The sequence below is a fragment of the Anolis carolinensis genome, chromosome 5 (assembly GCF_035594765.1).
Source record: "Anolis carolinensis isolate JA03-04 chromosome 5, rAnoCar3.1.pri, whole genome shotgun sequence".
NCBI classification, from domain to species: domain Eukaryota; kingdom Metazoa; phylum Chordata; class Lepidosauria; order Squamata; family Dactyloidae; genus Anolis; species Anolis carolinensis.
In genome coordinates this window covers 16,888,657-16,913,968 of record NC_085845.1, presented here as the reverse complement: position 1 = coordinate 16,913,968, position 25,312 = coordinate 16,888,657, and the positions used below count along the sequence as shown (strand labels likewise).

Here is a 25,312-nt window from a genome sequence, read left to right as displayed (position 1 = left end):
CACCTCTGGCAATGAGGATGGTGGCTCCTCTTCCTCCTTCTCTGCAGCCACCACCTTCCTCAAGAGCAAATTCCCCCTTGGAAAGAAGAAGGAGCAGGAGGGAAGGAAAGGAGAGCCCTAGGCAGGCTGCACGCCCAGGTGGTGGCGGTGGAGGAAGAGGAGGAGCTGCCCTCCTTGTCACCGGAGCAGAGACTCAGAAGAAGGGGAGTGTGCTGGCAAGGAGCAGATGAGTCCCGTGGCAGTGGAGGCCAAGGTGCAGGCCAGGAAGAGGTTCTGCCCAGGGCTGGTGCTGCTGAGCACAACTTCTTGGACGCTGCCATGGACCTGGCAAGCTGCTGTATGTGAAACCCTTTTCTCCTCCACCAACCTCCCTGGCCGGCCCACCCACCCCATTCTGGCCAACCATGTGGCCCCCAAGTTTAAAAGTTTTCCATGCCTGATATAAACAGACACAAACATTCATTGCCTTGTTACAATGACAAACAATGAGACGCAAAGGCGGCTTCTTTCATTTCCAGCTCTAGAAAAGGTGTTCATTTCTGGCTCTGGGGGAGGTACTCTTCTCCGTTTTCAAGCTGAGGAGCCTGCATTGTCCATAGACACCTCCTGGCTGTGTGGCTGGCAAGACTGCTTAGAGCATCTTTTTGCCTTTCTTGCCAAAACGGTACTTTTTAATCTACTTACATTTGCATGTTTTCAAACGGCTAGGTTGGCAGAAGCTAGGACTAACAGCAGGATCTCACCACGTCCCACGGATTCGAATTGCCAACCTTCAGGTCAGCAGTTCAGCAGCACAAGGGTTTAACCCACTGTGCCACCATGGCCCTAATTTTATCCTAATTTCTAGTTTGTTACCTTTTTTCCTGGATGTTGATTCCTGGATGAACTATGTCTATGGGATTCTAGGAGTTCCAAACCAAACAATGGAGCATTTCCCAAGCGAATGTAGAGGGAGGCAGCTTCATGAGAAGGAATTCATTAGTTTATAAACAATAATAAAAAAGGCTCTTTCCTCTGCTCTCACCAACCATGTGCCAATGATGCTGGTGGGACCCAGAAAAAGCTTGTTTCCTCTGTAGATCTCACAAAGCCTACTTCGTTCTTGTCACAATTACTTTCCATGTACTGTAATTGCCAATGTTCTCGACAGCTGTGATAAGGTAGTGCTGTTGCTTAGCGATGCAGTTTTCTCCTTTTATTCTTCCCATTCTGAAAGGTGTAAGAGAAATCTATGACTGTTCTTGGTGCTTCCTGGAGAGCAAGACACGTCAACTGGGTTGACTCTCAACCAAAAATGTCTGCCGAGCTACCTATCAAAGTGCCTGCCCCATTATTTCTTTTGCAGAGGAAGTATTTGTAAATTCTCATACCTGGAACAAGTAGCTGGCAATTTGGAAGCTCAAAAAATATTTCAGCAATAGTATTGAAATTTACATAAACTTTGCGAACAGCAATGAATTTTCATCACATCTCTACACTGATTACAAAGCTGCCTGAAGCACAGTGTAGATGTGCCTTTAACAAGAGCAAGAGCACCATCAAATTGTACCATGGGTCTGCTACATGTCTTTTCTGGCAAAGCTCTAGCAGGCAGTAATTCAGCAGGTAAGGTTTCACCACATGTTGATACAGTGATGTTGTATTGCCTGTTATTTTCCCTCCTGTTTTCCAGCTGTTAAATCCTGTTTTAAATCTACCAGGAAGGAATGGAGAGAGCTGTGTGTGCACAAAGAATAAAAGATAAAGGAAAGAAGTCTTTACTACTCAGTATGAAACAAAATGGCCTTTCAGGAATAGACCCCAAAGGGAGATTGGCAATGCAATTTGTAGTTAAGAGGGCGGCCAAAGGCATCCACAAGCCTTTGCTCTTTTAAAATGCTACTCCTGCGATGAAGCTAAGAATAGCAGTAAAAAGCTCGCAGTTGGCAGATTTGCTCATGGGCAAGGTACTGTCAAATATAATTACATTTGCTTTCTCTGCTGTAAGTTAGGTTTCCATCTAAGAGGAACATAATTCTTTGGCTTAAGATGTCCACAAACCAAACCAGTTGTACTGGTGGACCAAAAGCATACTATACACCATACAGCTAAGATGCTTGGATTACCATTCCCGGAATCCCCCAGCCAGTATGACCACTTGGCATGTCAACTGGGGATTCTGGGAGCTGTAGTCTTATGTGCTGCTACACTATGATCAAATTTGTAGGATCAAATTTGGAGATGCAGAATCATCTAGAGTTCCAGGGGTCATGGTGGCGCAATGGGTGAAACCCTTGTACTGCTGACCTGAAGGTTGGCAGTTCGAATCCACGGGACGGTGTGAGCTCCCACTGTGAAGCCTAGCTCGTGCCAACATAGCAGTTTTGAAAACATGCCAATGTGAGTAGATAAATAGGTACCGCTTTGGCAGGAAAAGGCAAAATGACGTTCCAAGCAATCTTGCTGGCCACATGACCAGGAGGTGACAACACAGCTTGAAAATGGAGAAGAGCACCTTCCCCAGAGCCAGAGATGAGCACCGCCTCCAGAAGCCAGAAATGAAAGGAGAAGCCTTTGCCTTTATCTGTGTTTGTGTGTCTCATTGTATGTGATTGTAAGGCATTGAATGTATGCCTGTGTCTGCTGTAAATGCTGTAATCCCCTAGAGCATAAGGGTGGAATATAAATAAAGTGTATTCTTATTGTATTACGTGTTATTATTCTAGATATTGTTGGACTACAGCTTCTGTTGAGTAATATCAAAAAGGATAAAGCATTTTAAAAGGTAATTCAGCAGCAACAGCAGCAATTTGAGCAAATCAGAAGCTTCTTGAGCTAGCAGTAGACCAAATGCGCACAAGCAATTACAGGATCAGAGTCAAGCTTTAAAAGTACCAAAGACCTTATTGAAAGAACTACATTTCTATATAGCAAAGTTAGACCCTGGCCATCTAACTATCTCTCTGTAGACATCTTGTGTCACTCCATACTCACAGGAGATGAGCAAAATGGAGGACTCAGAGGCTTGTCAAGTAGTCTGGGAATTTGAATAAAAAGAGGTATGTCCCTGAGAAGTACCATTGGATTATTTTGAAGGCTTGTGTTTGTTTATTGATCCACCCAGGAGAGAAGAGCAAGTGGAAAGGAATGTGGTGTGATGAGAGATAATGAGCTAAAATGGATTTTCATGTCCCTGCTCTGGTTAATACAATGGGTGTCAGTCACATAAACAAAAGGATGTTCAATGGGGACCCCAGGGAGAGGGGTCTGATTTGATAACAGAGATGAGGAAACATTTCCAGGAATAAAATGAGATCATATCAAGAAAAACAGTCCATCATATGTGTGTGTCTTCCCGGGGTACTGTGAAAGGATTATACTAACTAGTGTGTGGCCAATCTATTCCCTGGGGTCTGAGCTGTGTACAGTGCTTATTCAACATTCAGGGCCTTTCAATGAAACTAGGGGTAAAGTCAATGTGGGCTCCTTAATTCAGACTATTATGGTTTCATAGATTAGTCTATGGAGCCATAGACTAAGGGGTTCATTCTTCTACGGTCCAATTTTTCAATAACAGGTATGCTGCTTAGAAGTTTCACCCCAGAAACAACTAGACGCTCAGTATTTTTCATACTTAGGATTGCATTTAAATTTGAGCACTCCATTACAACCTCCATTACAACCTGCTGGAAGGTCAGAACCCTACTTCATCTAATTCAATACTGCCTGCCTTGATTGGAAGTACCATTTCTGGTTTTCAGAAAGGGGTATTTTTAAAGTAATATATAAGGCAAGGTTTCTCAACTGGGGCTCCCTGGAATCCTAGGGTGCCATGAGAGATCAAGCAGGGGTGATCAAACTCCAATACATATGGAATATGGATACCACCACTCAGGACCAGATCGGTTCTTCTTTATTAATTTGTAACTACAGTAGAGTCTCACTTATCCAACATAAACAGGCCGGCAGAACGTTGGATAAGCAAATATGTTGGATAATAAGGAGGGATTAAGGAAAAGCCTATTACACATCAAATTAGGTTATGATTTTACAAATTAAGCACCAAAACATCATGTTACACAATAAATTTGACAGAAAAAGTAGTTCAATACGCAGTAATGCTATGTAGTAATTACTGTATTTACGAATTTAGCATCGAAATATCACGATGTATTGAAAACATTGACTACAAAAATGCGTTGGATAATCCAGAACGTTGGATAAGCGAGTGTTGGATAAGTGAGACTCTACTGTAGCTCACCTAGGAGGCACTGTGTTGTATGTCGTGTGCCTTCAAGTCACCTTTCAACTGATGACAACTCTATGAATCTCATAGGGTTTTATTAAGGCAAAAAAAAAAAAACTCAGAAATGTTTTCCTCTGAAATATAGCCTACAGCAACCAGTTGTTGTTGTTGTTCTCCCATCCATGTATTAACCAGGTCAGACCCTGCTTAGCTTCCAAGATCAGAGGTGAATTGGTATCTTTTGGAGCCATATTTGTGAAGTCCAGAGGCCACATCTCTGTTTGAGTGTGATCTGAAACAGAATAGATAATAGAGGAAACATATAAGGCATTTCACAAAGTAAATGTACTGTAGTTAGAAAGAGAAAGATGCTTCTACCTTACGGGCTGTAAGTATTTCAGTCAAACCCACGAACACTCAATTCAGCTTTTATATTCAGCTTTATCCCGTACACATCTATTAATAGTTGTACTCAGATATTTTCACAATCCACCCACTATGACTGAAAAGAAGCAGCTACAAAACACCTTGGGCTTCCCTCCTTATTTAGCTAAAACTACAAAGGATTTTTTTCTCAAGTCAGTGATCTATCCAGTATAGTCTCCTGCTCACATTTTGGAAAAGCTACGTTTTTGGATTACAACTCTCCAAATCTCCCACCTACAAGCCGACAGCAATGAAAACATTTTTTTAGTTTTATTAAATCACTTCAGTTTTAAAATAATTTTAATTTCCACTTTTAAATTGTGCATTTTTAAATACTGTATGTTTATTTTCTAAAGAAATCCTCTTTTCTTTGAACATATTTTTACATTTTCTAAAATTCCCCTTTCAAGCAACACAATCTGGAACAATAGAAGACAAAAATCAACAACAACAGTGAAGATAGTCATAATGATCCAGGATAGTAACTGAACACATCAAGGGAACACAAAACAGAGAAAACGATCAGATGTTCCTTTTGATCAATATGTGTGAAAATATGACAGAAAATATCCTAGAATGTTTTGCTTAGAAGCCATAGTCCCATCCAGACATTCATGGTTTGAAAGAGCCAGCACTCATCAAAGACATTTCTCCATCTGTACACTGTTTACAGACCCAGTGTGATGCAGTGGCTTGATGTTTGGGCTACAACTCTAGAAAACAGGAATCAACACTCCAGTTGGTCATAGAAACCCACAATGTGACCTTGGAACATATAGACTGGAAATGACTTGAAAGCACACAATAATAACAACTCTATCTACAATAGTCAACATAACTGGCTGATTAATTCTACTTAAGTACTGGTGATGGGTTGACATTCTTCATAGCTCTTGACTACTTGGACTATACAACATCTGTACTTTGGAGAAGGAGATGGCAGACATGTTAACAAATCTCAAAATTACCGTATATACTCGAGTATAAGCCTACCCGAATATAAGCCGAGGCACCTAATTTTGCCACAAGAAAACTGGGAAATCATTGACTCAAGTATAAGCCGAGGGTGGGAAATTTCAGAAATAAAAATAGATACCAAAAAATTACATTAATTGAGGCATCAGGAGGTTAAATGTTTTTGAATATTTACATCAAGCTCTAATTTAAGATAAGACTGTCCAACTCTGATTAAATCATTATTCTCATCTTCTTCAGTGTAAATGTGCTTATGTATCCTTTTAATCATAATAGAGTAAAATAATACAGGTAATAATAATAATAATAATAATAATAATAATAAATAAATACAGGAAAATAATACAAGTAATAATAAATAGAGTAAAATAATAAATGCAATAATAATAATATCAGAGTGAAATAATAAATGTATTAATAATAATAATAATAATAATAATAATAAATGTAATAGTAGCAACAATAATAGAGTACAATAATAAATGTAATAATAATAGAGTAAAATAATAAATGTAATAATACCAATAATAATAGAGAAAAATAATAAATGTACCATATATTCTCGAGTATAAGCTAACCCAAATATAAGCCAACCAGGATCCTCACCCGAGTATAAGCCGAGGGGGGCTTTTTCAGTCTTAAAAAAAGGGCTAAAAACTAGGCTTATACTTAAGTATATACAGTAAGTCTCTTTCACACTGCACTGTTATAGCATTTTGATGCCACTTTAATTGCTATAGCTAATCCGCTGGAATCCCTTTACCATACTCTAAAGCTGAGAGTTTGTGTCACATGCTCTAGATCACACAATTGATTTCCATGACTGAGGGCTCAAGTTTCTGGGGGGAAGATGCCACCTAATTTATGGAGCAGCCTTGGACCACAAACATTCCCTCTCAGAGTTGGGAAGTCCACTTTTTTACAAACAAAAGACCCATTTCCCAGTGGTTTCTCTGATTCTGGCAATCCCCTTCTCAGATCCTACTATTTAAATGAAACCTGTGACCAGTTGCAACGTATTTTGTTTCAATAATGGCTAGAGCCTGTCCTGGGTGCAGGACTTATGGTGACCCCATGTAGTCCAGCATGCATCTACACTGCATAATTAATGCAGTTTGACACCCCTTGAACTGCCATGGCTCAAGGTGATGGAATCCTGGGATTTGAAGTTTAATGAGGCATCAACACTTTTTTTGGCAGAGAAGAGTAAAGACCTTGTAATAATACAGCTCTCAGAATGGGACCAGCAGTATTGCTTTGCTGCTCAAGACTTTTATAAAGACTTGTATAAAGACTGCTTCTTGCAATGGAATTTGAAACAAAAGCATTAACTTCACTTGATAGCGTTTTCAAAAATTACACTGAAAGCAGATCCATCTCAGATTGAGTCTTTTATGCATATACGTCTAAGGAATTCATCTAGTGATCCTCCTGCAGATGTTAGAATATACTATATGTTCACATCTGGTTTCCATGAACTCCATAGCAATCTTGAATTAATTATTGCTAATCCAATTTTATTGAGTATTCATTTTAATACTGTGAAAGACTGTCTGCAGGGGTGGGGGGTATCCTGTCTGCAAATATATAAGCAATGAGCAATACTGTACACATAACTGCAGTCCTAAACAAAGCTCAGCAAACTTACTTCTAAAAATTGTAATTCAAACTTTTTCAGCTCATGCTGTTGAGCTTTGGTCCAGAACAGCTTTACTCAGGAGGAAGCCTCATCAAATCCAGCAGTGTATACTTCCAGGAGCATCTTCCGAATTGATAAATAGGTCTTATGAATAAGAGTCATAAATCTTACAAATACAACAGAGCTTCCTATGAATATTTACCTTCCACGATTGAATTTGGCATTTAGACTACTGCAGCCATCCATTATGTTGGGTTCAGATAAATTTCATGCTGCCCAGGGTCAGATGTTACTTATGCAGGGCATTTTCGCTCAATGGGTTACATTCATGAAACAAGCTGTGTGGAGAAGATATACAGCTGAGTTGAGTTGTAGTGTGCTCCTGGGGCATGTGTAATTTATGAGATGCATATGCTAATGCAAACCTCTGAAGATACGGTCCATAGAGAGCCAGGATTATGCCTTTGTCATTACAAGGAAAACAACTATTCCGTATGGAAAACAGTCTAAAGTCCAGATATTGGATGTGTTTGTGAGATACAGATCTACCCCTTGATGGCAAAGAGGAATGGCCAGAGTAACTGGAAATAATTCCCTTGTTCATTGGAATCTGTCAGCACACTTTGGTTCTTAGGGGGAAATTTTGCTGGTCTACATCTTACTGACTTCAGCAATGTAGAGTACTTGGTATGTACAAAGGATTAAACTTACTCAGAGGTGGTACTCCAATTGAAGAATGATTTACAATGTTGGTAGGGAACCTTTGGATGTGAGAGTGATTTGAGTGTTGGATTATGTCTCTGGAGATCAGGGTTTGAATCCCCACTCAGCCACGAGGTTACCTTGGGCAAGTCACACTCTTCTTCGGATTAAGGCTCTTGCACAAGGTCTGATGGATGATTGGCACAAATACTCTGTGCTGCACTGTGTTAAATCTTTTATATATTGTATATTAGTATGTTATTTAACTATTTTAACTGTTTTAATTCTTATTTTATTGTATTATGATGTACTGGTAGTGATCCTGCCAGTGTGTAAAGCCACCCTGAGTCTCCTTGGGGAGAAGGGCGGGGTAGAAATATCGGAAATAAATAAATAATAAATTCTTGAATGGGGTTCAAGACAGTGTGTAATAGTTACAAACATGGAGCATCTTAACGCAAATGTTAAAACATAATGAAATTAACTTTGATGTAAAAGGCACATATTAAAAATATAAGTTAAAAACAGCAAGAAACTTAAAATATAATAAAATACAAACACTACAACCCACCCTACCACCCCCATTAAAATCTCTATCTTCTGCAAAATCTCCCCCCCCAAAAGCCCAAGTGCTTACTTAAATTAAAAAATCATTATTTATTATATCATGTTCTGCTTAGTATTGACCTGGATTAAAACAATATATGGTCACACCTATTATCTGTCATATACTTGTATTTGGACTTTGGCAGTAGTGGAGCTTAGGCAAATCCATATAGCTATATAGAGAGAAAACTGTGTTTGTGGACTTTAAACTCACTTGTTGACTTATGGTGACCCCATGGATTTCACATAGTTTTTTTTAAAGGCAAAGAATATTTAGAGGCTGATTCTTTCCTCTGCTACATAGCCTACAGCCCTCATTATTCCTTGACAGTTTCCCCTTAAGTAACCGATCCTGTTTAGCTTCCAAGATTAGATAGAATCTGGTGGCTTTAGGGTATTTAGGCCCTCAAAGCAAATTGTATTGAACCCAACACCTAAAAGATCTTTTGATATAAAGTAAGATATGAATATTATAATAAAATGGTAAAGAAAAATAAAATAGATATACAGTAATAATTGCATTGGTACATAGCAAATATTGAACCTAAGCCCTTACCACTTAATCAATACTGTCCAGGTTTAAGACAGACTCCATTTCCCTCCCTGTCTCTGTTGGTTTTGCTGTCTCATGAATAAGTTGTTTATAAGTTTCCTGAAACAGGGATCTGCCCTCTTTTGCTCTATGGAATGCAATGCATGGTGATGGTGGTATCTTCCTCTCCTCTTCCTCCTGATTATGATTTTAAGCTTGTTTCTGATATAGTCTAAGTACACACACCTATGTTCTAAAGCAGGAAGATTACATTTTAATCTCTAATGAGGCACCAAATTAAGGTTTAATGACCATGCACTGGACAAGTGCACCCATCATACTCAGTAGTGTTTATTTCTAGAGCCTGCGAACTTTCTTTTTTGGGGGGGAATGACATGACAACTCCTGCAACAGAATACTCCCCATCAGCACAACTAGGAGATTATGGGGGCTATAATCCAAAGAATAATTTTTGCAAGATCTGTTTGTTTTCTTCAGTGAAAACAGAAAGCAACAATCTATAAAGTCAGTATAGAAGCAGTACTTCTGTGAAACATATTTCATAATTTTAAAGAAACTAATGAGGAATGGCTTTAAGTAGACAGTTCTTTTTTCCACAGATACTATCAGAGACTGCCACTCCCCTGATACTTAAAAGCCTTCTTCTGATTTTATCAAATCTAAATTGTGATGGGAAAGATAATAAGCACATGCTTTTGCATGTGTCATCATAACGTGTTGTTATCTCTGGAGCAACTTAATTGTCGTAGGGGTTTTTTTGTGCCATTGCTTTTGGACAGAGGCAAGTATTGTTAAATCCTCAGTGAGTGAGTTAGATGCTGCATGACAGGCTAAGCTACTACTTTGCCTATTTCCCTGTTTTGCTGACTTAGGGCCAATTTCTTCTTCCTGCCAGCTTAATAAAATGGGAACAGGGATGCTGGCAGGCATACTTAGAAGATTCCTACAGAGAAAAGCAAGACTCTACTGTATGCTCCCAAGAATTGCGTGTTAGAGTAGCATGCTAAAGCTTTCTTTGCTCTAGGCCCTTTTTCGGGGAAGACCGCCACACGAAACCACATCCAGCTATTTAAAATAAGTGTATCTTTGGAAAATGTATGCAATTTATTTTAGGGAGTGCTTTTTTTGGGGGGGGGGGCTGTCTCTTTGGAGCTGTCCATTCCCATTTCCTCCTCAGTCAATAAACAAATAATTAAGATGGAGTTCTATGCTGTAGCTTGATTTAAATCTGGTTCCTGGCACATTTCACCCTGTTTCGCATGTGGCTTTCTTTAAAAGATGCACATAGAATATTAAGATAAGGAAAGATTATATCTTTTTTAAAGCATGTGAAAAAGCAGCTTATTAATTGCTGGCCCTACCATTAGGCAAAGTGAGATTATTGTCATAGGTGGCAAAGCCTGGAGGGTGATAAACATCTCTCTCTAATATTCCCTCTAAATTCTTTTCCCATTCCAGAGCTTGGAAATTTTGTTTGATTAATTGACAATTCCTGGAAATGCCCATTCACAAAAACTAGCCAGATTATTCTGAAAGGCATGATTCCAGTCCTCCTGAATCATGACTTTGTAGTATCAATGCTTACTAGGTGTTGTTTCCTTAGACTGGCTGTTTATCTGGCTGCATCCTAAGGCACCTTTGGTTTTGAAGTTTTGTACAGTTTTGTACAATTACTCTAATCCAAGTGGCAGTGCAGACTGGGGAGTTATAATCCAAAAATGACTTCTCCAAGTTCTGTTCTATCAAGCTCCATGATGTGGATATATCTCTTGATGTTTTTAAAATGTGCTTTTAGGATGTTTTTAAAGATGTTTTTAAATTGTCAATTTTAGCCTGTTCTTGTAAGCCGCTCCGGGCCCTAGGGGAGTGGTGGCATATAAGTTTGAATAATAAATAAATAAATAATAAGAGGCTCATCTCCTTCAAACCTATAAAAAGCACAAATTCTACTAAATGCTACATCTGAGGACGTAAAACCTATCAGTTACCACTGCCTCCCATTGCTTTTTGGAACATGTAGCCAGTATGCTGTAGGTTGATCTTGAGTACTTTGTTTACTTCCCTGTCTCATTTTAAGAAGGATACAGACAAGATCAAATTGTTTGGCTATATCCAAAAACTACTGTGGCAGCTTCGAGACTGACATTTATTATAGCACACACTTTCATACCTACAGCCTTTCTCATCAGATCATAATTTTAGATAAGATGGGATGTTATCCAGAATTCCAGTTTATATATAGTACACATATTTGGAGGTAGGATGTGTGGGAGGAGGGATGAGAGAGAAAATTAGTGCATTAAATACTTCTGTTGAGAGAAAGTATGATGTAGTGGTTTGAGCCTTAGACAACAACTTCAGAGACCACAGTTTAAATTCCCATTCAATCATGGAAGCCCATTGTATGGGATAAGGTCCTAAGTAGCTATTATGACCCAAAGACTTTCTAATATAGGGATAAGTACAGTGGGGACTTACAAGAAGGGGTATTAACTATTATAGAAGTGGGAGAGATGTATTTAGAAGAGGATGTGTTTTAGAAATGATATATATGAGTCTGCCAGTTTGTCTGATAATTCCCATGAATGATGCCTAAAAAGGTAAAGGTTTCCCCTGACGTTAAGTCCAGTCATGTCTGACTCTGGGGGTTTGTGCTCATCTCCATTTCTAAGCCGAATAGCCGGCGTTGTCCGTAGACACCTCCAAGGTCATGTGGCCGGCATGACTGAATGGAGCGCCATTACCCTCCCACTGGAGCAGTACCTATTGATCTACTCACATTGGCATGTTTTCGAACTGCTAGGTTGGCAGAAGCTGGAGCTAACAGCGGCTGCTCACGCCGCTCCCGGGGTTTGAACCTGGGACCTTTCAGTCTGCAAGTTCAGCAGCTCAGTGCTTTAACACACTTCGCCACCAGGGCTCCTGAATGATGCCTACCTGATTCTTTTTCAAAAACTATTTAATTATTTACAACATGTATATCCCACCCTTCTCATCCTGAAGGGGACCCAGAGCACTTTACATGAGCGGCATTATTCCATGTCTGAACAACAACAATTAAAAGCAATTATACAATAATTTAAAATAACATATGTAAAGATTAGACGATGATTGTGCATAGATCTGAAGCCAGATAATCATATTCATCAATCCAAAGCCAATTCAAACTATATTTCACAGATAATTATGATGGGCCGAATGCTTGCCCCCAAAGCCAAGTTTTCACTTCTTTGTGAAATGACAGGAGGGGAGGGGCCAATTTAATCCCACTAAGGAGTTCCACAGCCAAGGGGCCACCACTGAGAAGGCCCTGTCTCTCATCCCCATCAATCGCACCTCTGAAGGTGATGGGACCGAGCAGGGCCTCCCCAGAAGATCTGAACCTCTGTGATGGTTCATAGAGGGAGATGTGTTCAGACAGGTAAAACCTACAATGGCTCTTGATATCTGCCGGGGTTTGGATCCAGGACCCAACATGGATACTAAAGCCCATGGAAGCTACCATGGTGTAGTAAAATGTCATCTCATATATAAAATAGCAAAACAAAGGTTTACTTTTGGGAATTTTTTTTCAAGCTGCAGATGGCTGAATCTGTGCTTGCAGAATCCATGGAGGGCCAACTGTAGAACATTTGGCACTTTATTGTATTAATTTATTTATTTTTTTCTTTACTGAATACATAAGAATGAACTTGAATACCTGAAAGGAGGTTTAGATATTCCCAAATAATGGTTCAACCAAACACAGAGAAAGGTCCAGTGTCCAGTTCACCTTTCTTTCCAGTCCATATATAGTAAAGAAACATGGACCAGGATGTTATTGTGCAACTTGTATATCTTTTGTGGAAGTTAGTATCATAGGAAGAGGGCCTGGAAACGCCTGATGCAATGACATTATGGCACATGTTTCATTATAATGCACGGAGGAAGGATATGATGAATGGGAACCATATGCATTTTTCTAGTTCTGTTTGAATGCAGTTATTTGTAATGGTGAAACAAGTCACATTGCAAAGAAAGAAAATAAACTCACATAATGCAGAACTCCTAAAAGACCCGTTGAGATTTTAAAGGGCATGAAGAAAAAAATAATTAGTCCCTCCAATGCTACTCAAAATGATGGTCTATGAATCTATGCTGGTCCATGAACCATCCCTTTCGAGGCCCTGGAGAAATTCAAAAATGAAAGAAACAATTGTAGCCAAAATATGGTATTAGTCCCTGGCACATTGAAAGGAAAATTGCTAGTTTCTCACATCTTATAACTCAAGAAGTACAATGTCACTACCATTTTAAAACAGGACAATATCTGAGCAAAATGTATAGAGTTATTACTTTCAAAGCACTCTGCTCACAACATCAAAAGGATCCACCCATGAATTTTAAACTGACATTTTATAGACATTGATAGTTTTAATATGTTTCAGTGTTATGTTTATGTCTTTTTAATCTATGTGCTTTGAATGGTTATATATGTATTTTAGTAATGTATATTCCATGATAGCATTGGGAGAAGACAAGTAAGAAATAAAAACAATACAAATTATTATTATTTCTTACCTGCCTCGGTGGTAGAATATAGATGATGATGATGATGATAATTATAATAAAAGGGTGGGAAATAAATTAATAAAATTATACAAGCAAATTATTTAATGATAGGAGAACATTATATATATCAATAACCCAGGGTGGGGACGCTTATATATATTGAGCTAATAGTAATACTACTACTACTACTACTACTACTACTAATAATAATAATAATAATGTATTGTCAAAGGCTTTCATGGTCAGAGTCACTGGGTTGCTGGGAGTTTTCCGGGCTATATAGCCATGTTCCAGAAGCATTATTTCCTGACGTTTCGCCTGCATCTATGGCAGGCATCCTCAGAGGTTATGAGGTCTATTGGAAACTAGGCAAAAAAGGGTTATGTATATATCTGTGGAATGTCCAGGGTGGGAGAAAGAACTCTTGTCTGTTTGAGGCAAATGTGAATTGCTTCAATTCCAGACAGGAAGCAATCAGGGCCAGCTAAGACCTCCCAACAAAGGATTCCCTCAGGCAGGAAGCAGCCAGGTTTTGAAGCTGCAAGGCCATTCAGTGCTAATCAAGGTGGTCAACTGCAACATTCACACTTGCCTCAAACAGACAAAAGTTCTTTCTCCCACTCTGGACATTCCATAGATATGGGAGAAGCATCAGGAGAGAATAATAATAATAATAATAATAATAATAATAATAATAATAATAATAATAGGATGGGAAATAAATTAATCAAATTATACAAGAAAATTGTTTAATGATGGGAGAATATTATATCACATCAATAACTAGGAGCAAGGGCTTATATATATTTTGAACTAGAATTAAACTCCTGCTTGACAGGATGAAGAAAGCCACATCCTAATTTTTGGAGATGCCAGCCCTTATCTTCTGTCTACGACCAAATTCCATTAGATTCAAAGGGACTCAATCCTGAACAGACATGTCTAGGTTTCCACTGTAAAGAAGCTTTTCAGAGAAAAAAAGTAATTGACTTAAATGACATAGCACTGTGTAATGTAGAAATAATCGCAGCAAACAGTTTGCTTATGGGAATAAAAAGGAAATAATCCTGAACTTTCTTTCACCTTTGCAGAAACTCCATGAGACAAATATTTGACTAGAGGAAAAAAATTAAAAAACCAAAACTGTATTAAACACAGAGGATTTATTGTAAAAATTGGCTGTAGGGCATGGAAGAGAATGTCAAATGTACCACAGGGAAACACAAACTAGTGGGGGGTGGTTACAAATAAAATGCATATGTATTCGGCGGGACTTTAATATTAGAGACAGTTCTCCGAGGCCCCTTCTACACTGCCATATAAAATCCATATTATCTGTTTCAAACTGGATTATATGGTAGTGTAGACTCTAATAAGCCAGCTCAAAGCAGACAATGTGGATATGTGGGTGCAGCAGAATTAATGCAGTCAGCCAGCACTGTTGATTGCCATGGTTTCTCTTCTGATTGTATAAATCTTTCGCCATGCCTTTGATGCCATGGAATCATGAGAGCTGTAGTTTCACAAGGTCCTTTAAAACTTTTTTTCCCAAAGTGAGCAGGCGCCTCAAGAAAATATAACTCCCAGGATTCCAAAGCATAGAACCATGACAGTTAAAAGCATCAATCACAGTAGAGTGAAGACAGTTTGACACTACTTTAATTCCCATGGCTCCATGATACAGAATGAATAAGGATAAGGATCTGCCAAGGGATGGATCTACACTGCAATATACTCCAGATTATCAAATCAATCCAGATTATCTGCTTTCAACTGTATAATTGTATTATATGAGGCGCCTTCAACACTGCCATTTAAAATCCAGATTATCTGCTTTTAGGTGGATTATATGAAGTGTAGGCTCAGCCACACAGCCATATGTAACGCAGAATATCAAGGCAGAAAATCCCACAATATTTCCTTTGAAACTGTGTTATGAGTCTACACTGCCATATATTCCAGTTCAAGGTAGATAATGTGGGATTTTATTCAGCTGTGTGGGTGGGGCCTAAAATAATCCAGTTCAAATCAGATAATGTGGATTTTCTGCTTTGATAACCTGGATTATCTGGCAGTGTAGAAGGGGCCTGAGTCTCCACTACCAGATAATCTGAGATAAACAGAAAATCTGGGATCAGATCCTGGGATATTGGGCAGTATAGAAGGGACCTGGATCTACACTGCCATATAATCCAGATTATCTGCTTTGAACAGGATTATATGAGTCTACACTGCCAGATAATCCAGTTCAAATAAAGTAATCTGGATTGATAGGGAAGTGTAGAAGGGGCAAAAGGGCCCTTCTAGACAGCCATATAACCCAGAACGTCAAGGCAGATAATCCACAAGGGCCCTGAGCTGTTGCCTCCCTAAAATATAACTCCCAGAATCCCACAACATGGAGCCATGGAAGTCCAAGGCCCTTTCTAGACTACCATATAATCCACATGATCAAAGCAGATAATCCAGATTATCTGATTTGAAGTAGATTATATGAGGCCCCTTCTATGGTTCCTTCCACGCAGCTGTATAAAATCTCACATTGAACTGGTTTATATGGCAGCATGGAATCAGATAATAATAAATAATAATTAAAACCTTTATTTATATCCCGCCACCATCTCCCAGAGGGACCACAGCGGGTCCTGCCATATAATCCAGTTCAGTATGGACTGTATACAGCCGTGTGGACGGGGCCTCAGATAACCCAGATAACGTGGGATTGTCTGCTTTGCAAACTGGGTTATAGGGCTGTGTAGAAGCCCCTGGTGGCACAGTGTGTTAAAGCGCTGTGCTGCTGAACTTGCAGACCGAAAGATCGTAGGTTCAAATCCGGGGAGCGGAGAGAGCGCCCACTGTTAGCCCCAGCCCCAGTTGGATGCCAGCGTTACGGTGTGACAAGGACTCTTGTCACACCCTGGACTCTCCACAGATATATATTTTTCCTTCCTTGCCTAGTTTATCCATACCTCACAACCTCTGAGGATGCCTGCCATAGATGTGGGCGAAACGTCAGGAGAGAATACTTCTGGAACATGGCCACACAGCCCGAAAGACATACAACAACCCTGTGATCCCGGCCATGAAAGCCTTCGACAACACATCTTCCTTAATCCCTCCTTATTATCCAACATATTCTCTTATCCAACGTTCTGCCGGCCCGTTTATGTTGGATAAGTGAGACTCTACTGTAGCTAGAAGGAATATATGGTAGTGTGGACTCCGATAAGCCAGGGTCTTTCCACACAGCCCTATAACCCAGAATATCAGGGCAGATAATCCACAATATTTGCTTTGAACTGGTTTATCTGAGCCCACCCTGCCATATAATTCAGTTCAGTGTGGGCTGTATGCAGTCGTGTGGAAGGAGCCACAGATAACCCAGATAACGTGGAATTGTCTGCTTTGCAATCTGGGTTATAGGGCTGTGTAGAAGGAATATATGGTAGTGCAGACTCTGATAAACCAGGGTTCTTCCACACAGTCCTATAACCCAGAATATCAGGGCGGATAATCCACAATACAGTAGAGCCTCACTTATCCAACATAAATGGGCCGGCAGAACATTGGATAAGCGAATATGTTGGATAATAAGGAGGGATTAAGGAAAAGCCTATAAAACATCAAATTAGGTTATGATTTTACAAATTAAGCACCAAAACATCATGTTATACAACAAATTTGACAGAAAAAGTAGTTCAATACGAAATAATGCTATGTAGTACAGTAGAGTCTCACTTATCCAACATAAATGGGCCGGCAGAACGTTGGATAAGTGAATATGTTGGATAATAAGGAGGGATTAAGGAAAAGCCTATTAAACATCAAATTAGGTTATGATTTTACAAATTAAGCACCAAAACATCATGTTATACAACAAATTTGACAGAAAACGTAGTTCAATACGCAGTAATTTTATGTAGTAATTACTGTATTTACGAACTGAGCACCAAAATATCACAATATATTGAAAACTGACTACAAAAATGCGTTGGATAATCCAGAACGTTGGATAAGTGTGTTGGATAAGTGAGACTCTACTGTACTTACTGTATTTACGAAATTAGCACCAAAATATCACGATTTATTGAAAACATCGACTACAAAAATGCGATGGATAATCCAGAATGTTGGATAAGCGAGACTCTACTGTATTTGCTTTGAACTGGTTTATCTGAGCCCACCCTGCCATATAATTCAGTTCAGTGTGGACTGTAAGGCAGCTGTGTGGAAGGGGCCTCAGACAACCCAGTTCGAAGCAGATAACGTGGGATTGTCTGCTTCGCAATCTGGGTTACAGGGCTGTGCGGACGGGGCCTGAGCGTCTGCGCCTCGACTGCCTGCCTCCCTGCGGCAGAATGAATGCAGCTTGGCCGGGCTCCCAAGCGAGCGCCGTGGAATCCTGGGAGCGGTAGTTTCACACAGGCCTGTCCTCACCTCCTCCTCCTCCTCCCTTGCTGTTCAAAGAACCCCCAGGATTCCAAGGCGGTGGTTCAAAGCGGCGGCAGGGCGCCTTCATTCCGCAGCGTGGACGAAGCGGGAGAAGGGAAGGAAGGGAGGAAGGGAGAGGAGGAAAGAGGGAAGGAGGAGGAGCTAAGATGGCCACCAGCCTGGGCAGCAGCTGGGGAAGCGCCGCTTTGGACGGGGAGGAAGCAGCAGGGCCTGGAGGGATGGCGAGGGAGCGGCACGGCTGAGGAGAAAGGAGGGAAAGAAGGAAGGAGGCCTGCTTCCCATCGCCTCAGGAAAGAGCCTGCCCACCCTCCTTGCCTCACATTGATTCCTTCACATTTGAAACCTTGGGATTATTATTGTTATTATCCACAACACCCCTCCTCCCTTCAGGCGGGGCGGATCCTGGGCTCTCCTCTTTTCGGTGAGTCTGCATTTATATCTATATATCTGTCGTTTGGGAGTATCCTTCCCTGTCCCAATGGTGACACCCTCCTGGCCATGTCTGCCCTTCTTTTCCCTAGGCCGCAAAGCGACCCCGGCCTCTCCTGGGCCTCCTTCCCAGAGAGGACGCTGCAAAGGCCCGCTTTCTGCATTCCCTTTTCCCCCTTCCACACAGCCCTATATCCCAGAATATCAGGGTAGAAATACCACATTATCTGCTTTGAACTGTGATATATGGCACTGTGGACTCAGGTAATAACCCAGTTCAAAGCACATATTGTGGGATTTTCTGCCTTGATATTCTGGGATATAGGGCTGCCTCATTCCCTTCTGTCTGCTCCTCCTTTTCTTCCTCATTTTGGCTTTTGAGAAACGTGAGGGTTCGTTCATTCCCATCTTGTTTATTGTTTTGTTGTTGTTTATTTGTTTGTTTTTAAGCCCTGAAGCGACCTCAAAGGGTCTTTGGTTTTATCTTGTCTTTCAAAAGGGAAAGGCATCATCATCATCATAGCTTGTTTTATTCTGTTGCCTGTCAAAAATAGGGACTCTGCACTGAAGCTGCTGCTTCATCAACATCATCATTGTGGTTTTCATTATGTTCAGTTTTTAAAGCTTAAGAGCATCATCAACATCTTGGTGGATTTATTCTCTTGATTTAAAAAATAAAGAATCATAGCAGATTCATCATCATCATCATCTTCAGGGCTTTGGTTTTCTCTTGTCTTTCAAAAGGGAAAGACATCATCATCATCATCATCATTATAATTGGTTTTATTCTGTTGCTTGTCTAAAATAGGGACTCTGCACAGAAGCATCTGCTTCTTCAACATCATCATTGTCGTTTTTATTATGTTCAGTTTTTAAAGCATAAGAGCTTCATCATTGTGTGTTATCGAAGGCTTTCATGGCTGGAATTACTGGGTTGCTGTGAGTGTTCCAGGTTGTATGGCTATGTTCCAGAAGCATTCTCTCAGGTGAATGTCAGGTGAAATGTTAGGAGAGAATGTTTCTGGAACATGGCCATACAGCCCCGAAAACTCACTGCAACCCAATGATCATCATGGTTTGTTTTATCCTGTTAGTTGTTCAAAATAGGGATTTTGCACAGAAGCTGCTGTTTCTTCTACATCATTGTGGTTTTTATTATGTTCATTTTTTTTAAGCATAAGAGCTTCTTCTTCATCATCATCATCTTTATGGTTTTATTATCTTGATTTTTTTAAAATAAGGAATCATAGCAGCTTCTTCCATCATCACCATCTTCAGGTCTTTGGTTTTCTCTTGTCTTTCAAAAGGGAAAGGCATCATCATCATTATCATAGTTTGTTTTATTCTGTTGCTTGTTCAAAATAGGGACTGCACAGAAGCTGCTTCATCTTCATCATCATAATCTTTATGGTTTTATTCTCTTGATTTTTTTAAAAAAAATAAGGAATCATAAGAGCTTCATCATCATCACCATCTTCAGGTCTTTGGTTATCTCTTGTCTTTAAAAGGGAAAGGCATCATCTTCATCATGGTTTGGTTTATTCTGTTGATTGTTCAAAATAGGGCTTCTGAACAGAAGCTTCTTCTTCAACATCATTGTGGTTTTTCTTCTTTTGATTTTTTTAAAAGAACAATCTGCATAGGAACTTTTTTTGTCTTCAACACCTTTATGGTCTTATTCTCTGATTTTTTTTTTTAAGGAATAATAGGAGCTTCATTATCATCACTGTCCAGGTCTTTGGTTTTCTCTTTTCTTTAAAAGGGAAAGTCATCATCATCACCACCATCACCATCATCATGGTTTGTTAGGGACTCTGCACAGAAGCTGCTTCTTCATCATCATCATTGTGGTTTTTATTCTGTTCATTTTTTAAGCATAGGAGCTTTGTCATCATCACCATCTTCATGGTTTTATTCCTTTGATTTTTTTTAAACATCTGTATGGGAGATTCATCATTATCCTCATTGTGGTTTTATTTGGTTGACTTTTTAAAAAAGGAATCTACATAGTAGCTTCTTTCTCATCACCATGGTTTGTTTCATTCTGCTGATTTTTTAAAAAAATCTGTACAGGAGCCTCATCATCATTGTTATTTTTTTTTCTCTTTTAAAACAAAGGATCCGCACATCATCATCATCAAAGTTTGTTTATTATGTTGATTTTTTTAAAAAAGGAATCTTCACATGAGCCTCATCATCATCACTGTAGTTTCTTTTATTCTGACCATTTTTAAAAAATAAGGAATCTGCCCAGAAGCTTCATCATCACCATCATCATGGTTTGTTTTAAGATTGTCTTTAAAGAATAAAGATTTAAAATAGGGAATCTGCACAGGAACTGCTCCTTCTTCATCATGGTTTAAGAATTAAAATAGGAAACCTGCACAGGAACATCATCATGGTTTGCTTTATTCTGTTCTCTTTTTTTGAAGTGAGGAATCTGCACAAGACCGTCATCATAATCATGGCTTGTTGTATTCAGTTGATTTATTTTTGGAATCTGCACAAGGAGCTTCATCACCATGATTTGTTTTATTCTGTTGACTTTTTTAAAGGCAAGGAATTTGCACAGGAGCATCATCATCATTGTTTATTTTAGTCTGTTGATTTTTCTTTTTTAAAAAGAACGCTTCACAAGATTTGTGGGCCTCTAGTTTTCAGTAAAAATGGATCACAACAACAAAAAAGGGAGGATATGAAATAAATACAAGCTTGCGTTTGTTTTTATCTAAGGGACAGGTTACAATTTTCCTAGTTTTTAGAAGCTTCCTGTGGTTGCCGGAGAAGGGAGGGCCCATGGAAACACTGACAGTCTCTGCTTCCTGCCCCTGCAGTGATTGCCTTATTTTAACTCTCCACTCGCTGCAGGCTGTCATTACCTTTTGTTAAACTGAGGATGACCAAGGGTTTCCCCCCATCCCTTTTCCTTTTCTTGGTTCCTTTTGAGATACTGGAAGGGGGTGACCAGGCAGAGGAAAGGGAAGAGAAACTATCCCTGCCAAACTTGGGAGAATGGTGAAGGCAAATAACAAAAGGCATATGATCCCTGTGGATTAGAGGTGGTTTGTTTTGGTTTTCATAAAGTGCTGTTCGTTGTAGGTCTGTGACAGATTGGGGAATATGCATTTGTGTGAAAGGCTGTCGAAACTGGTGCAGAAGGGTGAAGAAATGTTGTGTCTGTAACCAAGCGGTAAGGAAAGTGACTAGTCAGTAGGAACTACGGTAACCTAGATTGAATTAGACTAAATACATAATCCTATTCTTCTAGAAAAGTCATCCTTGGTGTCCTCTAGATGTTTTGCATGACAGCTCCTATCAAATGGAGGAATGATGGGAATCGTAGTCTAAAATATCTGGAGGGCACCTGTTTAGCTGCTCTTAATTCTTCCTAATTAACTGCCAGTTTTTGTAAAAGTTGTTAGCAGAGATCTTGTCTCTTTTTTCCAGTATATTCATTCTCAGTTTAATTATCCCACCGACTGCAGTGACCTAAGTGTTAGATTTTATATCTGAAGTGGAACTGCATCTTCAGTTCCACTTTTATGTATTTATTTATTTTCTTGTGATATGGCTGATGGACTCCCCTTGTAATATTTTTGTGAAAGAAAGGGGCTGTGCAGGATTCCTAGGCCACGTGTCTAACATGAATATAGCAGAGTTCACTGTTACAAATAATTGTTTCAGAACTTAGGGGCTCAGGTAGAGATAATAAATCCATCTACTGTAGTAACTGACTCTTAGAACTGAAGACTGGATTAAGCAAGTCAGCAATAATGGAGTTTTTGGAGAATTGCAGGATCATGATTTGAAACAAAGGGCAAGGTGTCATAAAATAATAGCATTCCTTGTGGTCTTTTGGAACTAGCACAGTGCAGTCCATTGTAAAGGCTGTATGTGTTTTAACAGGTCTAGTCATAACTGAAAAATGGCATCCCCTGCATTTCTCAACTGCTTTTAAACATGGAATTTTTCAGCTGGTAAATTCAGTGAAAATCATATATAAATATTGTGCACATAGAAGGCATATATAGTTTGATAGATACTATAAACCTAGCTTTAGTGTACACAGAATCCACACAAGCATTTATTTTTAGATAAAAGAGCTCACTTTAGTGGTTGATTTCTAAATTTTCTCTCCCCACTAATTCCACCCAGTACCATTTATAACAGCTGTATAAATATAATGCAATTGTGTCTAGCCATCATTAAAATAATTATTAGATTTTTGCCTTGGACAGTCAAGTAATAAATTATTGTTTTACGTTATTTTTTACCTGGATACATGCTTATAAGAGACATTGTTTTCTATAAAAATATTCTTGACTATGCCTTAATTATGTTGAGGAAGGGAAGTTTTTGTTAAATATGAGGAAGTATGCAGAAAATGAATTTAAGGAAGAAGCAAATTGCCAAGGGAAGTTTTGAAATAACTGTTACTGAACATTTGCAATGAAAACTCTTGTATTTATTAGCTTAGTTGGCATCAAGAATGACCCACGTGTGATGACTGGCCAATTCTTTCTGTGAAGGAGGAAAAAATTGCTATGCTGAAATCTATTTTGACATGAACAGCCTACTGTAATGTTTTACTACAGATCACATGTAAACAAAATACATATAGGGCCATCCTAAATAAAATCAGGAATTATTCTACAGTATATATCAACTAACAAACCTTGTTTCTTCTGTTAACTTGGACAGGCTTACCATGCTGTCAGGAAGTTAATGCCATTGAAGTGAAAACCTTAGAACTGTTGTGTGGTATCAGTACTATTTAAATTCAGAAGTTTTGAGTGAACACATTCATGTTTGCCTTCTGTGTGTAGATAATCATTACATTAGTCCCCAAACAATCCTTTGCTGTTGTGTTTCCAATTTATTACAAACCTAGGACAACCCTATCTCAGGGTTTTCTGGGGCTGATAATGTGTGACTTACCCAGGGCACCAAGTAGTATTTTATGACCAAGTGAGTATTTGAACCCTTGTCATGGTTCAATACACAAGCCACTATTAGAATTTGTCAAATCACTTTTGAAACACAGCGGTTAGGATTCAAATGCCAATAACATTGAAATGGAATGACATTATGCTGAGTCAGACGGTTGGTGCATCTAATCCATCTAGCTTTGCACTCCAGCTGTCATTAAAACTTGGCATCTTTCAGGCCTGGAGATACCAAGAACTAAAGCTGAAGCCTTCAGAATACAAAGCATTGTTCTGCCATTGAGTTATAGCCCTCAAATCTAATTGTAAAATGCTGGTATGTTGCACAATGTATGTTATCTTTTCCTTCTACTATGTTATGTTTCAGAGGAAGGAATTGACAAAAGAGTCAATGTGATTTTAAGGCTGGACTCAGGAAACTAGAGTTTGAATCTCTACTGGACCATGGAAATCTATTGGGTGACCTTGGGCAAGTCATATTTTCTCAGTCTCAGATGAAGGAAAGGGTAAATTTCTTGAACAAATCCTTCCACGAAAACCCTGTGATAAGGCTGCTATGAGTCAGATATGAACAACCCAGGGCAAACTCCCTCTAAATATTCATTGCCTAAGAAAACCCTATGAAATTCATGAGATGACAGGCGACTTGAAGTTATAGACACATCCACACCCACAAACCTTGCTGTATTTGATTGTAGTGTACACAGAACTCTTCTAGGCTTGGGAACTGTTGCAAGAGTTGGATAAGTATGTATTTGGTTGTAGGCTGTGCTCCAGGGCTAAGGAAATCCTGATATTTCAGCTCTCAATCTTTCATTTTGCATGGTTGTTCTATTACAGAATGCAGTGTTTTGATCAGGCAAATATTTATGATGTAATGGCATTTCTTAGCGTGGTATTTTGTGAAAAATTGGAAGAGCTTGTCTACAAATATTGGCATGCTAATGTAACTCAGTTTTTGCCACCATATTCCATATCGTGTTTAATTCTACATGGATTAAACAATCATACGAACTTTGACTTTAGATAGCCATTTGTATAAATTCCCTCCTTCAGTTTCCTTCAAGGAGGGAAGCTGTAAAAAAGTTTGTTTCCTTTTTCTTTTTGGCCACAAATGACTAATGTAGGAAAATGTAGGTCATGAAAAAAAAAATCTTCATCAGCTAGCAAATTTTGTGAGCATATCTGCAAGACTGATTCTAAAGATCTCTTAAGGCTGCTTCTGATTTATACATATCTGTTAATTTTGAATAGACTCATGCAGACTTCACTTGTAACTTTTGCAGCCTTTTCTTTGTGAATGAGAGGGTTTTGAGCATGCTATTTTGCACAAGTTTGCCTTATTAAAATTATATTACTGAAATGCAGTCCTTTGATAATATATTTTCAAATGACCATAAATAGTTTTGCAGACTTAAAACTGGACTTCTCTTGTTCAATGGAACACCATGTTACAGAGCTCATTGTAAAGACATATGTTTCACAGATTTCACAGGGAGTTACTTTAGTGTGTGTGTGTGTGTGTGTGTGTGCATTGCAAATTAGTTCTTCACATGTCTTGGAGAGAACTGCCTTTGATTTTCTGATAATTTTTCTCCTGTATCCATTCCTACAAGTGCTGTTGCTTTCTGTTGTGCAGGAAAATGGCTTAATTTCCATGTAAAATTGAAAATATAACTGAATAAAATAAAATTGGAGGATGCTGGTTTTCCACAAGACATAAATATTTTGCTTCATTTTGATAATCAGCACCTGTCTTCTCCACCCCTCCCTTTCATTCTTTAAATAAAAACTGTAACATCTGCAAC

General features: G+C 39.1%; 1 protein-coding gene and 1 long non-coding RNA gene across 6 annotated transcripts in view; one reads left to right on the top strand and one right to left on the bottom strand.

Moving 5' to 3' along the window:
- Nucleotides 1-741: 741 nt before the first annotated feature.
- On the bottom strand, nt 742-18,254 carry LOC103278893 (uncharacterized). The gene is made up of 4 exons (XR_506397.2): nt 18,115-18,254; nt 13,160-13,292; nt 7,468-7,603; nt 742-4,517 (listed from the first exon to the last, which is right to left on the bottom strand). It is a non-coding gene; the product is annotated as an uncharacterized LOC103278893 (long non-coding RNA).
- Nucleotides 18,255-18,410: 156 nt separating this feature from the next.
- Nucleotides 18,411-25,312, top strand: part of wdfy3 (WD repeat and FYVE domain containing 3) — a 156,980-nt gene continuing 150,078 nt past the window's right edge. For 4 of the 5 annotated variants that reach the window (XM_062981749.1, XM_062981746.1, XM_062981748.1 and 1 more), the window contains exon 1: nt 18,411-18,550. The gene's annotated coding sequence lies outside the window, so the exon portion shown is untranslated. The remainder of the gene's footprint in view (nt 18,551-25,312) is intronic. The other variant, XM_062981745.1, reaches the window with a different exon arrangement.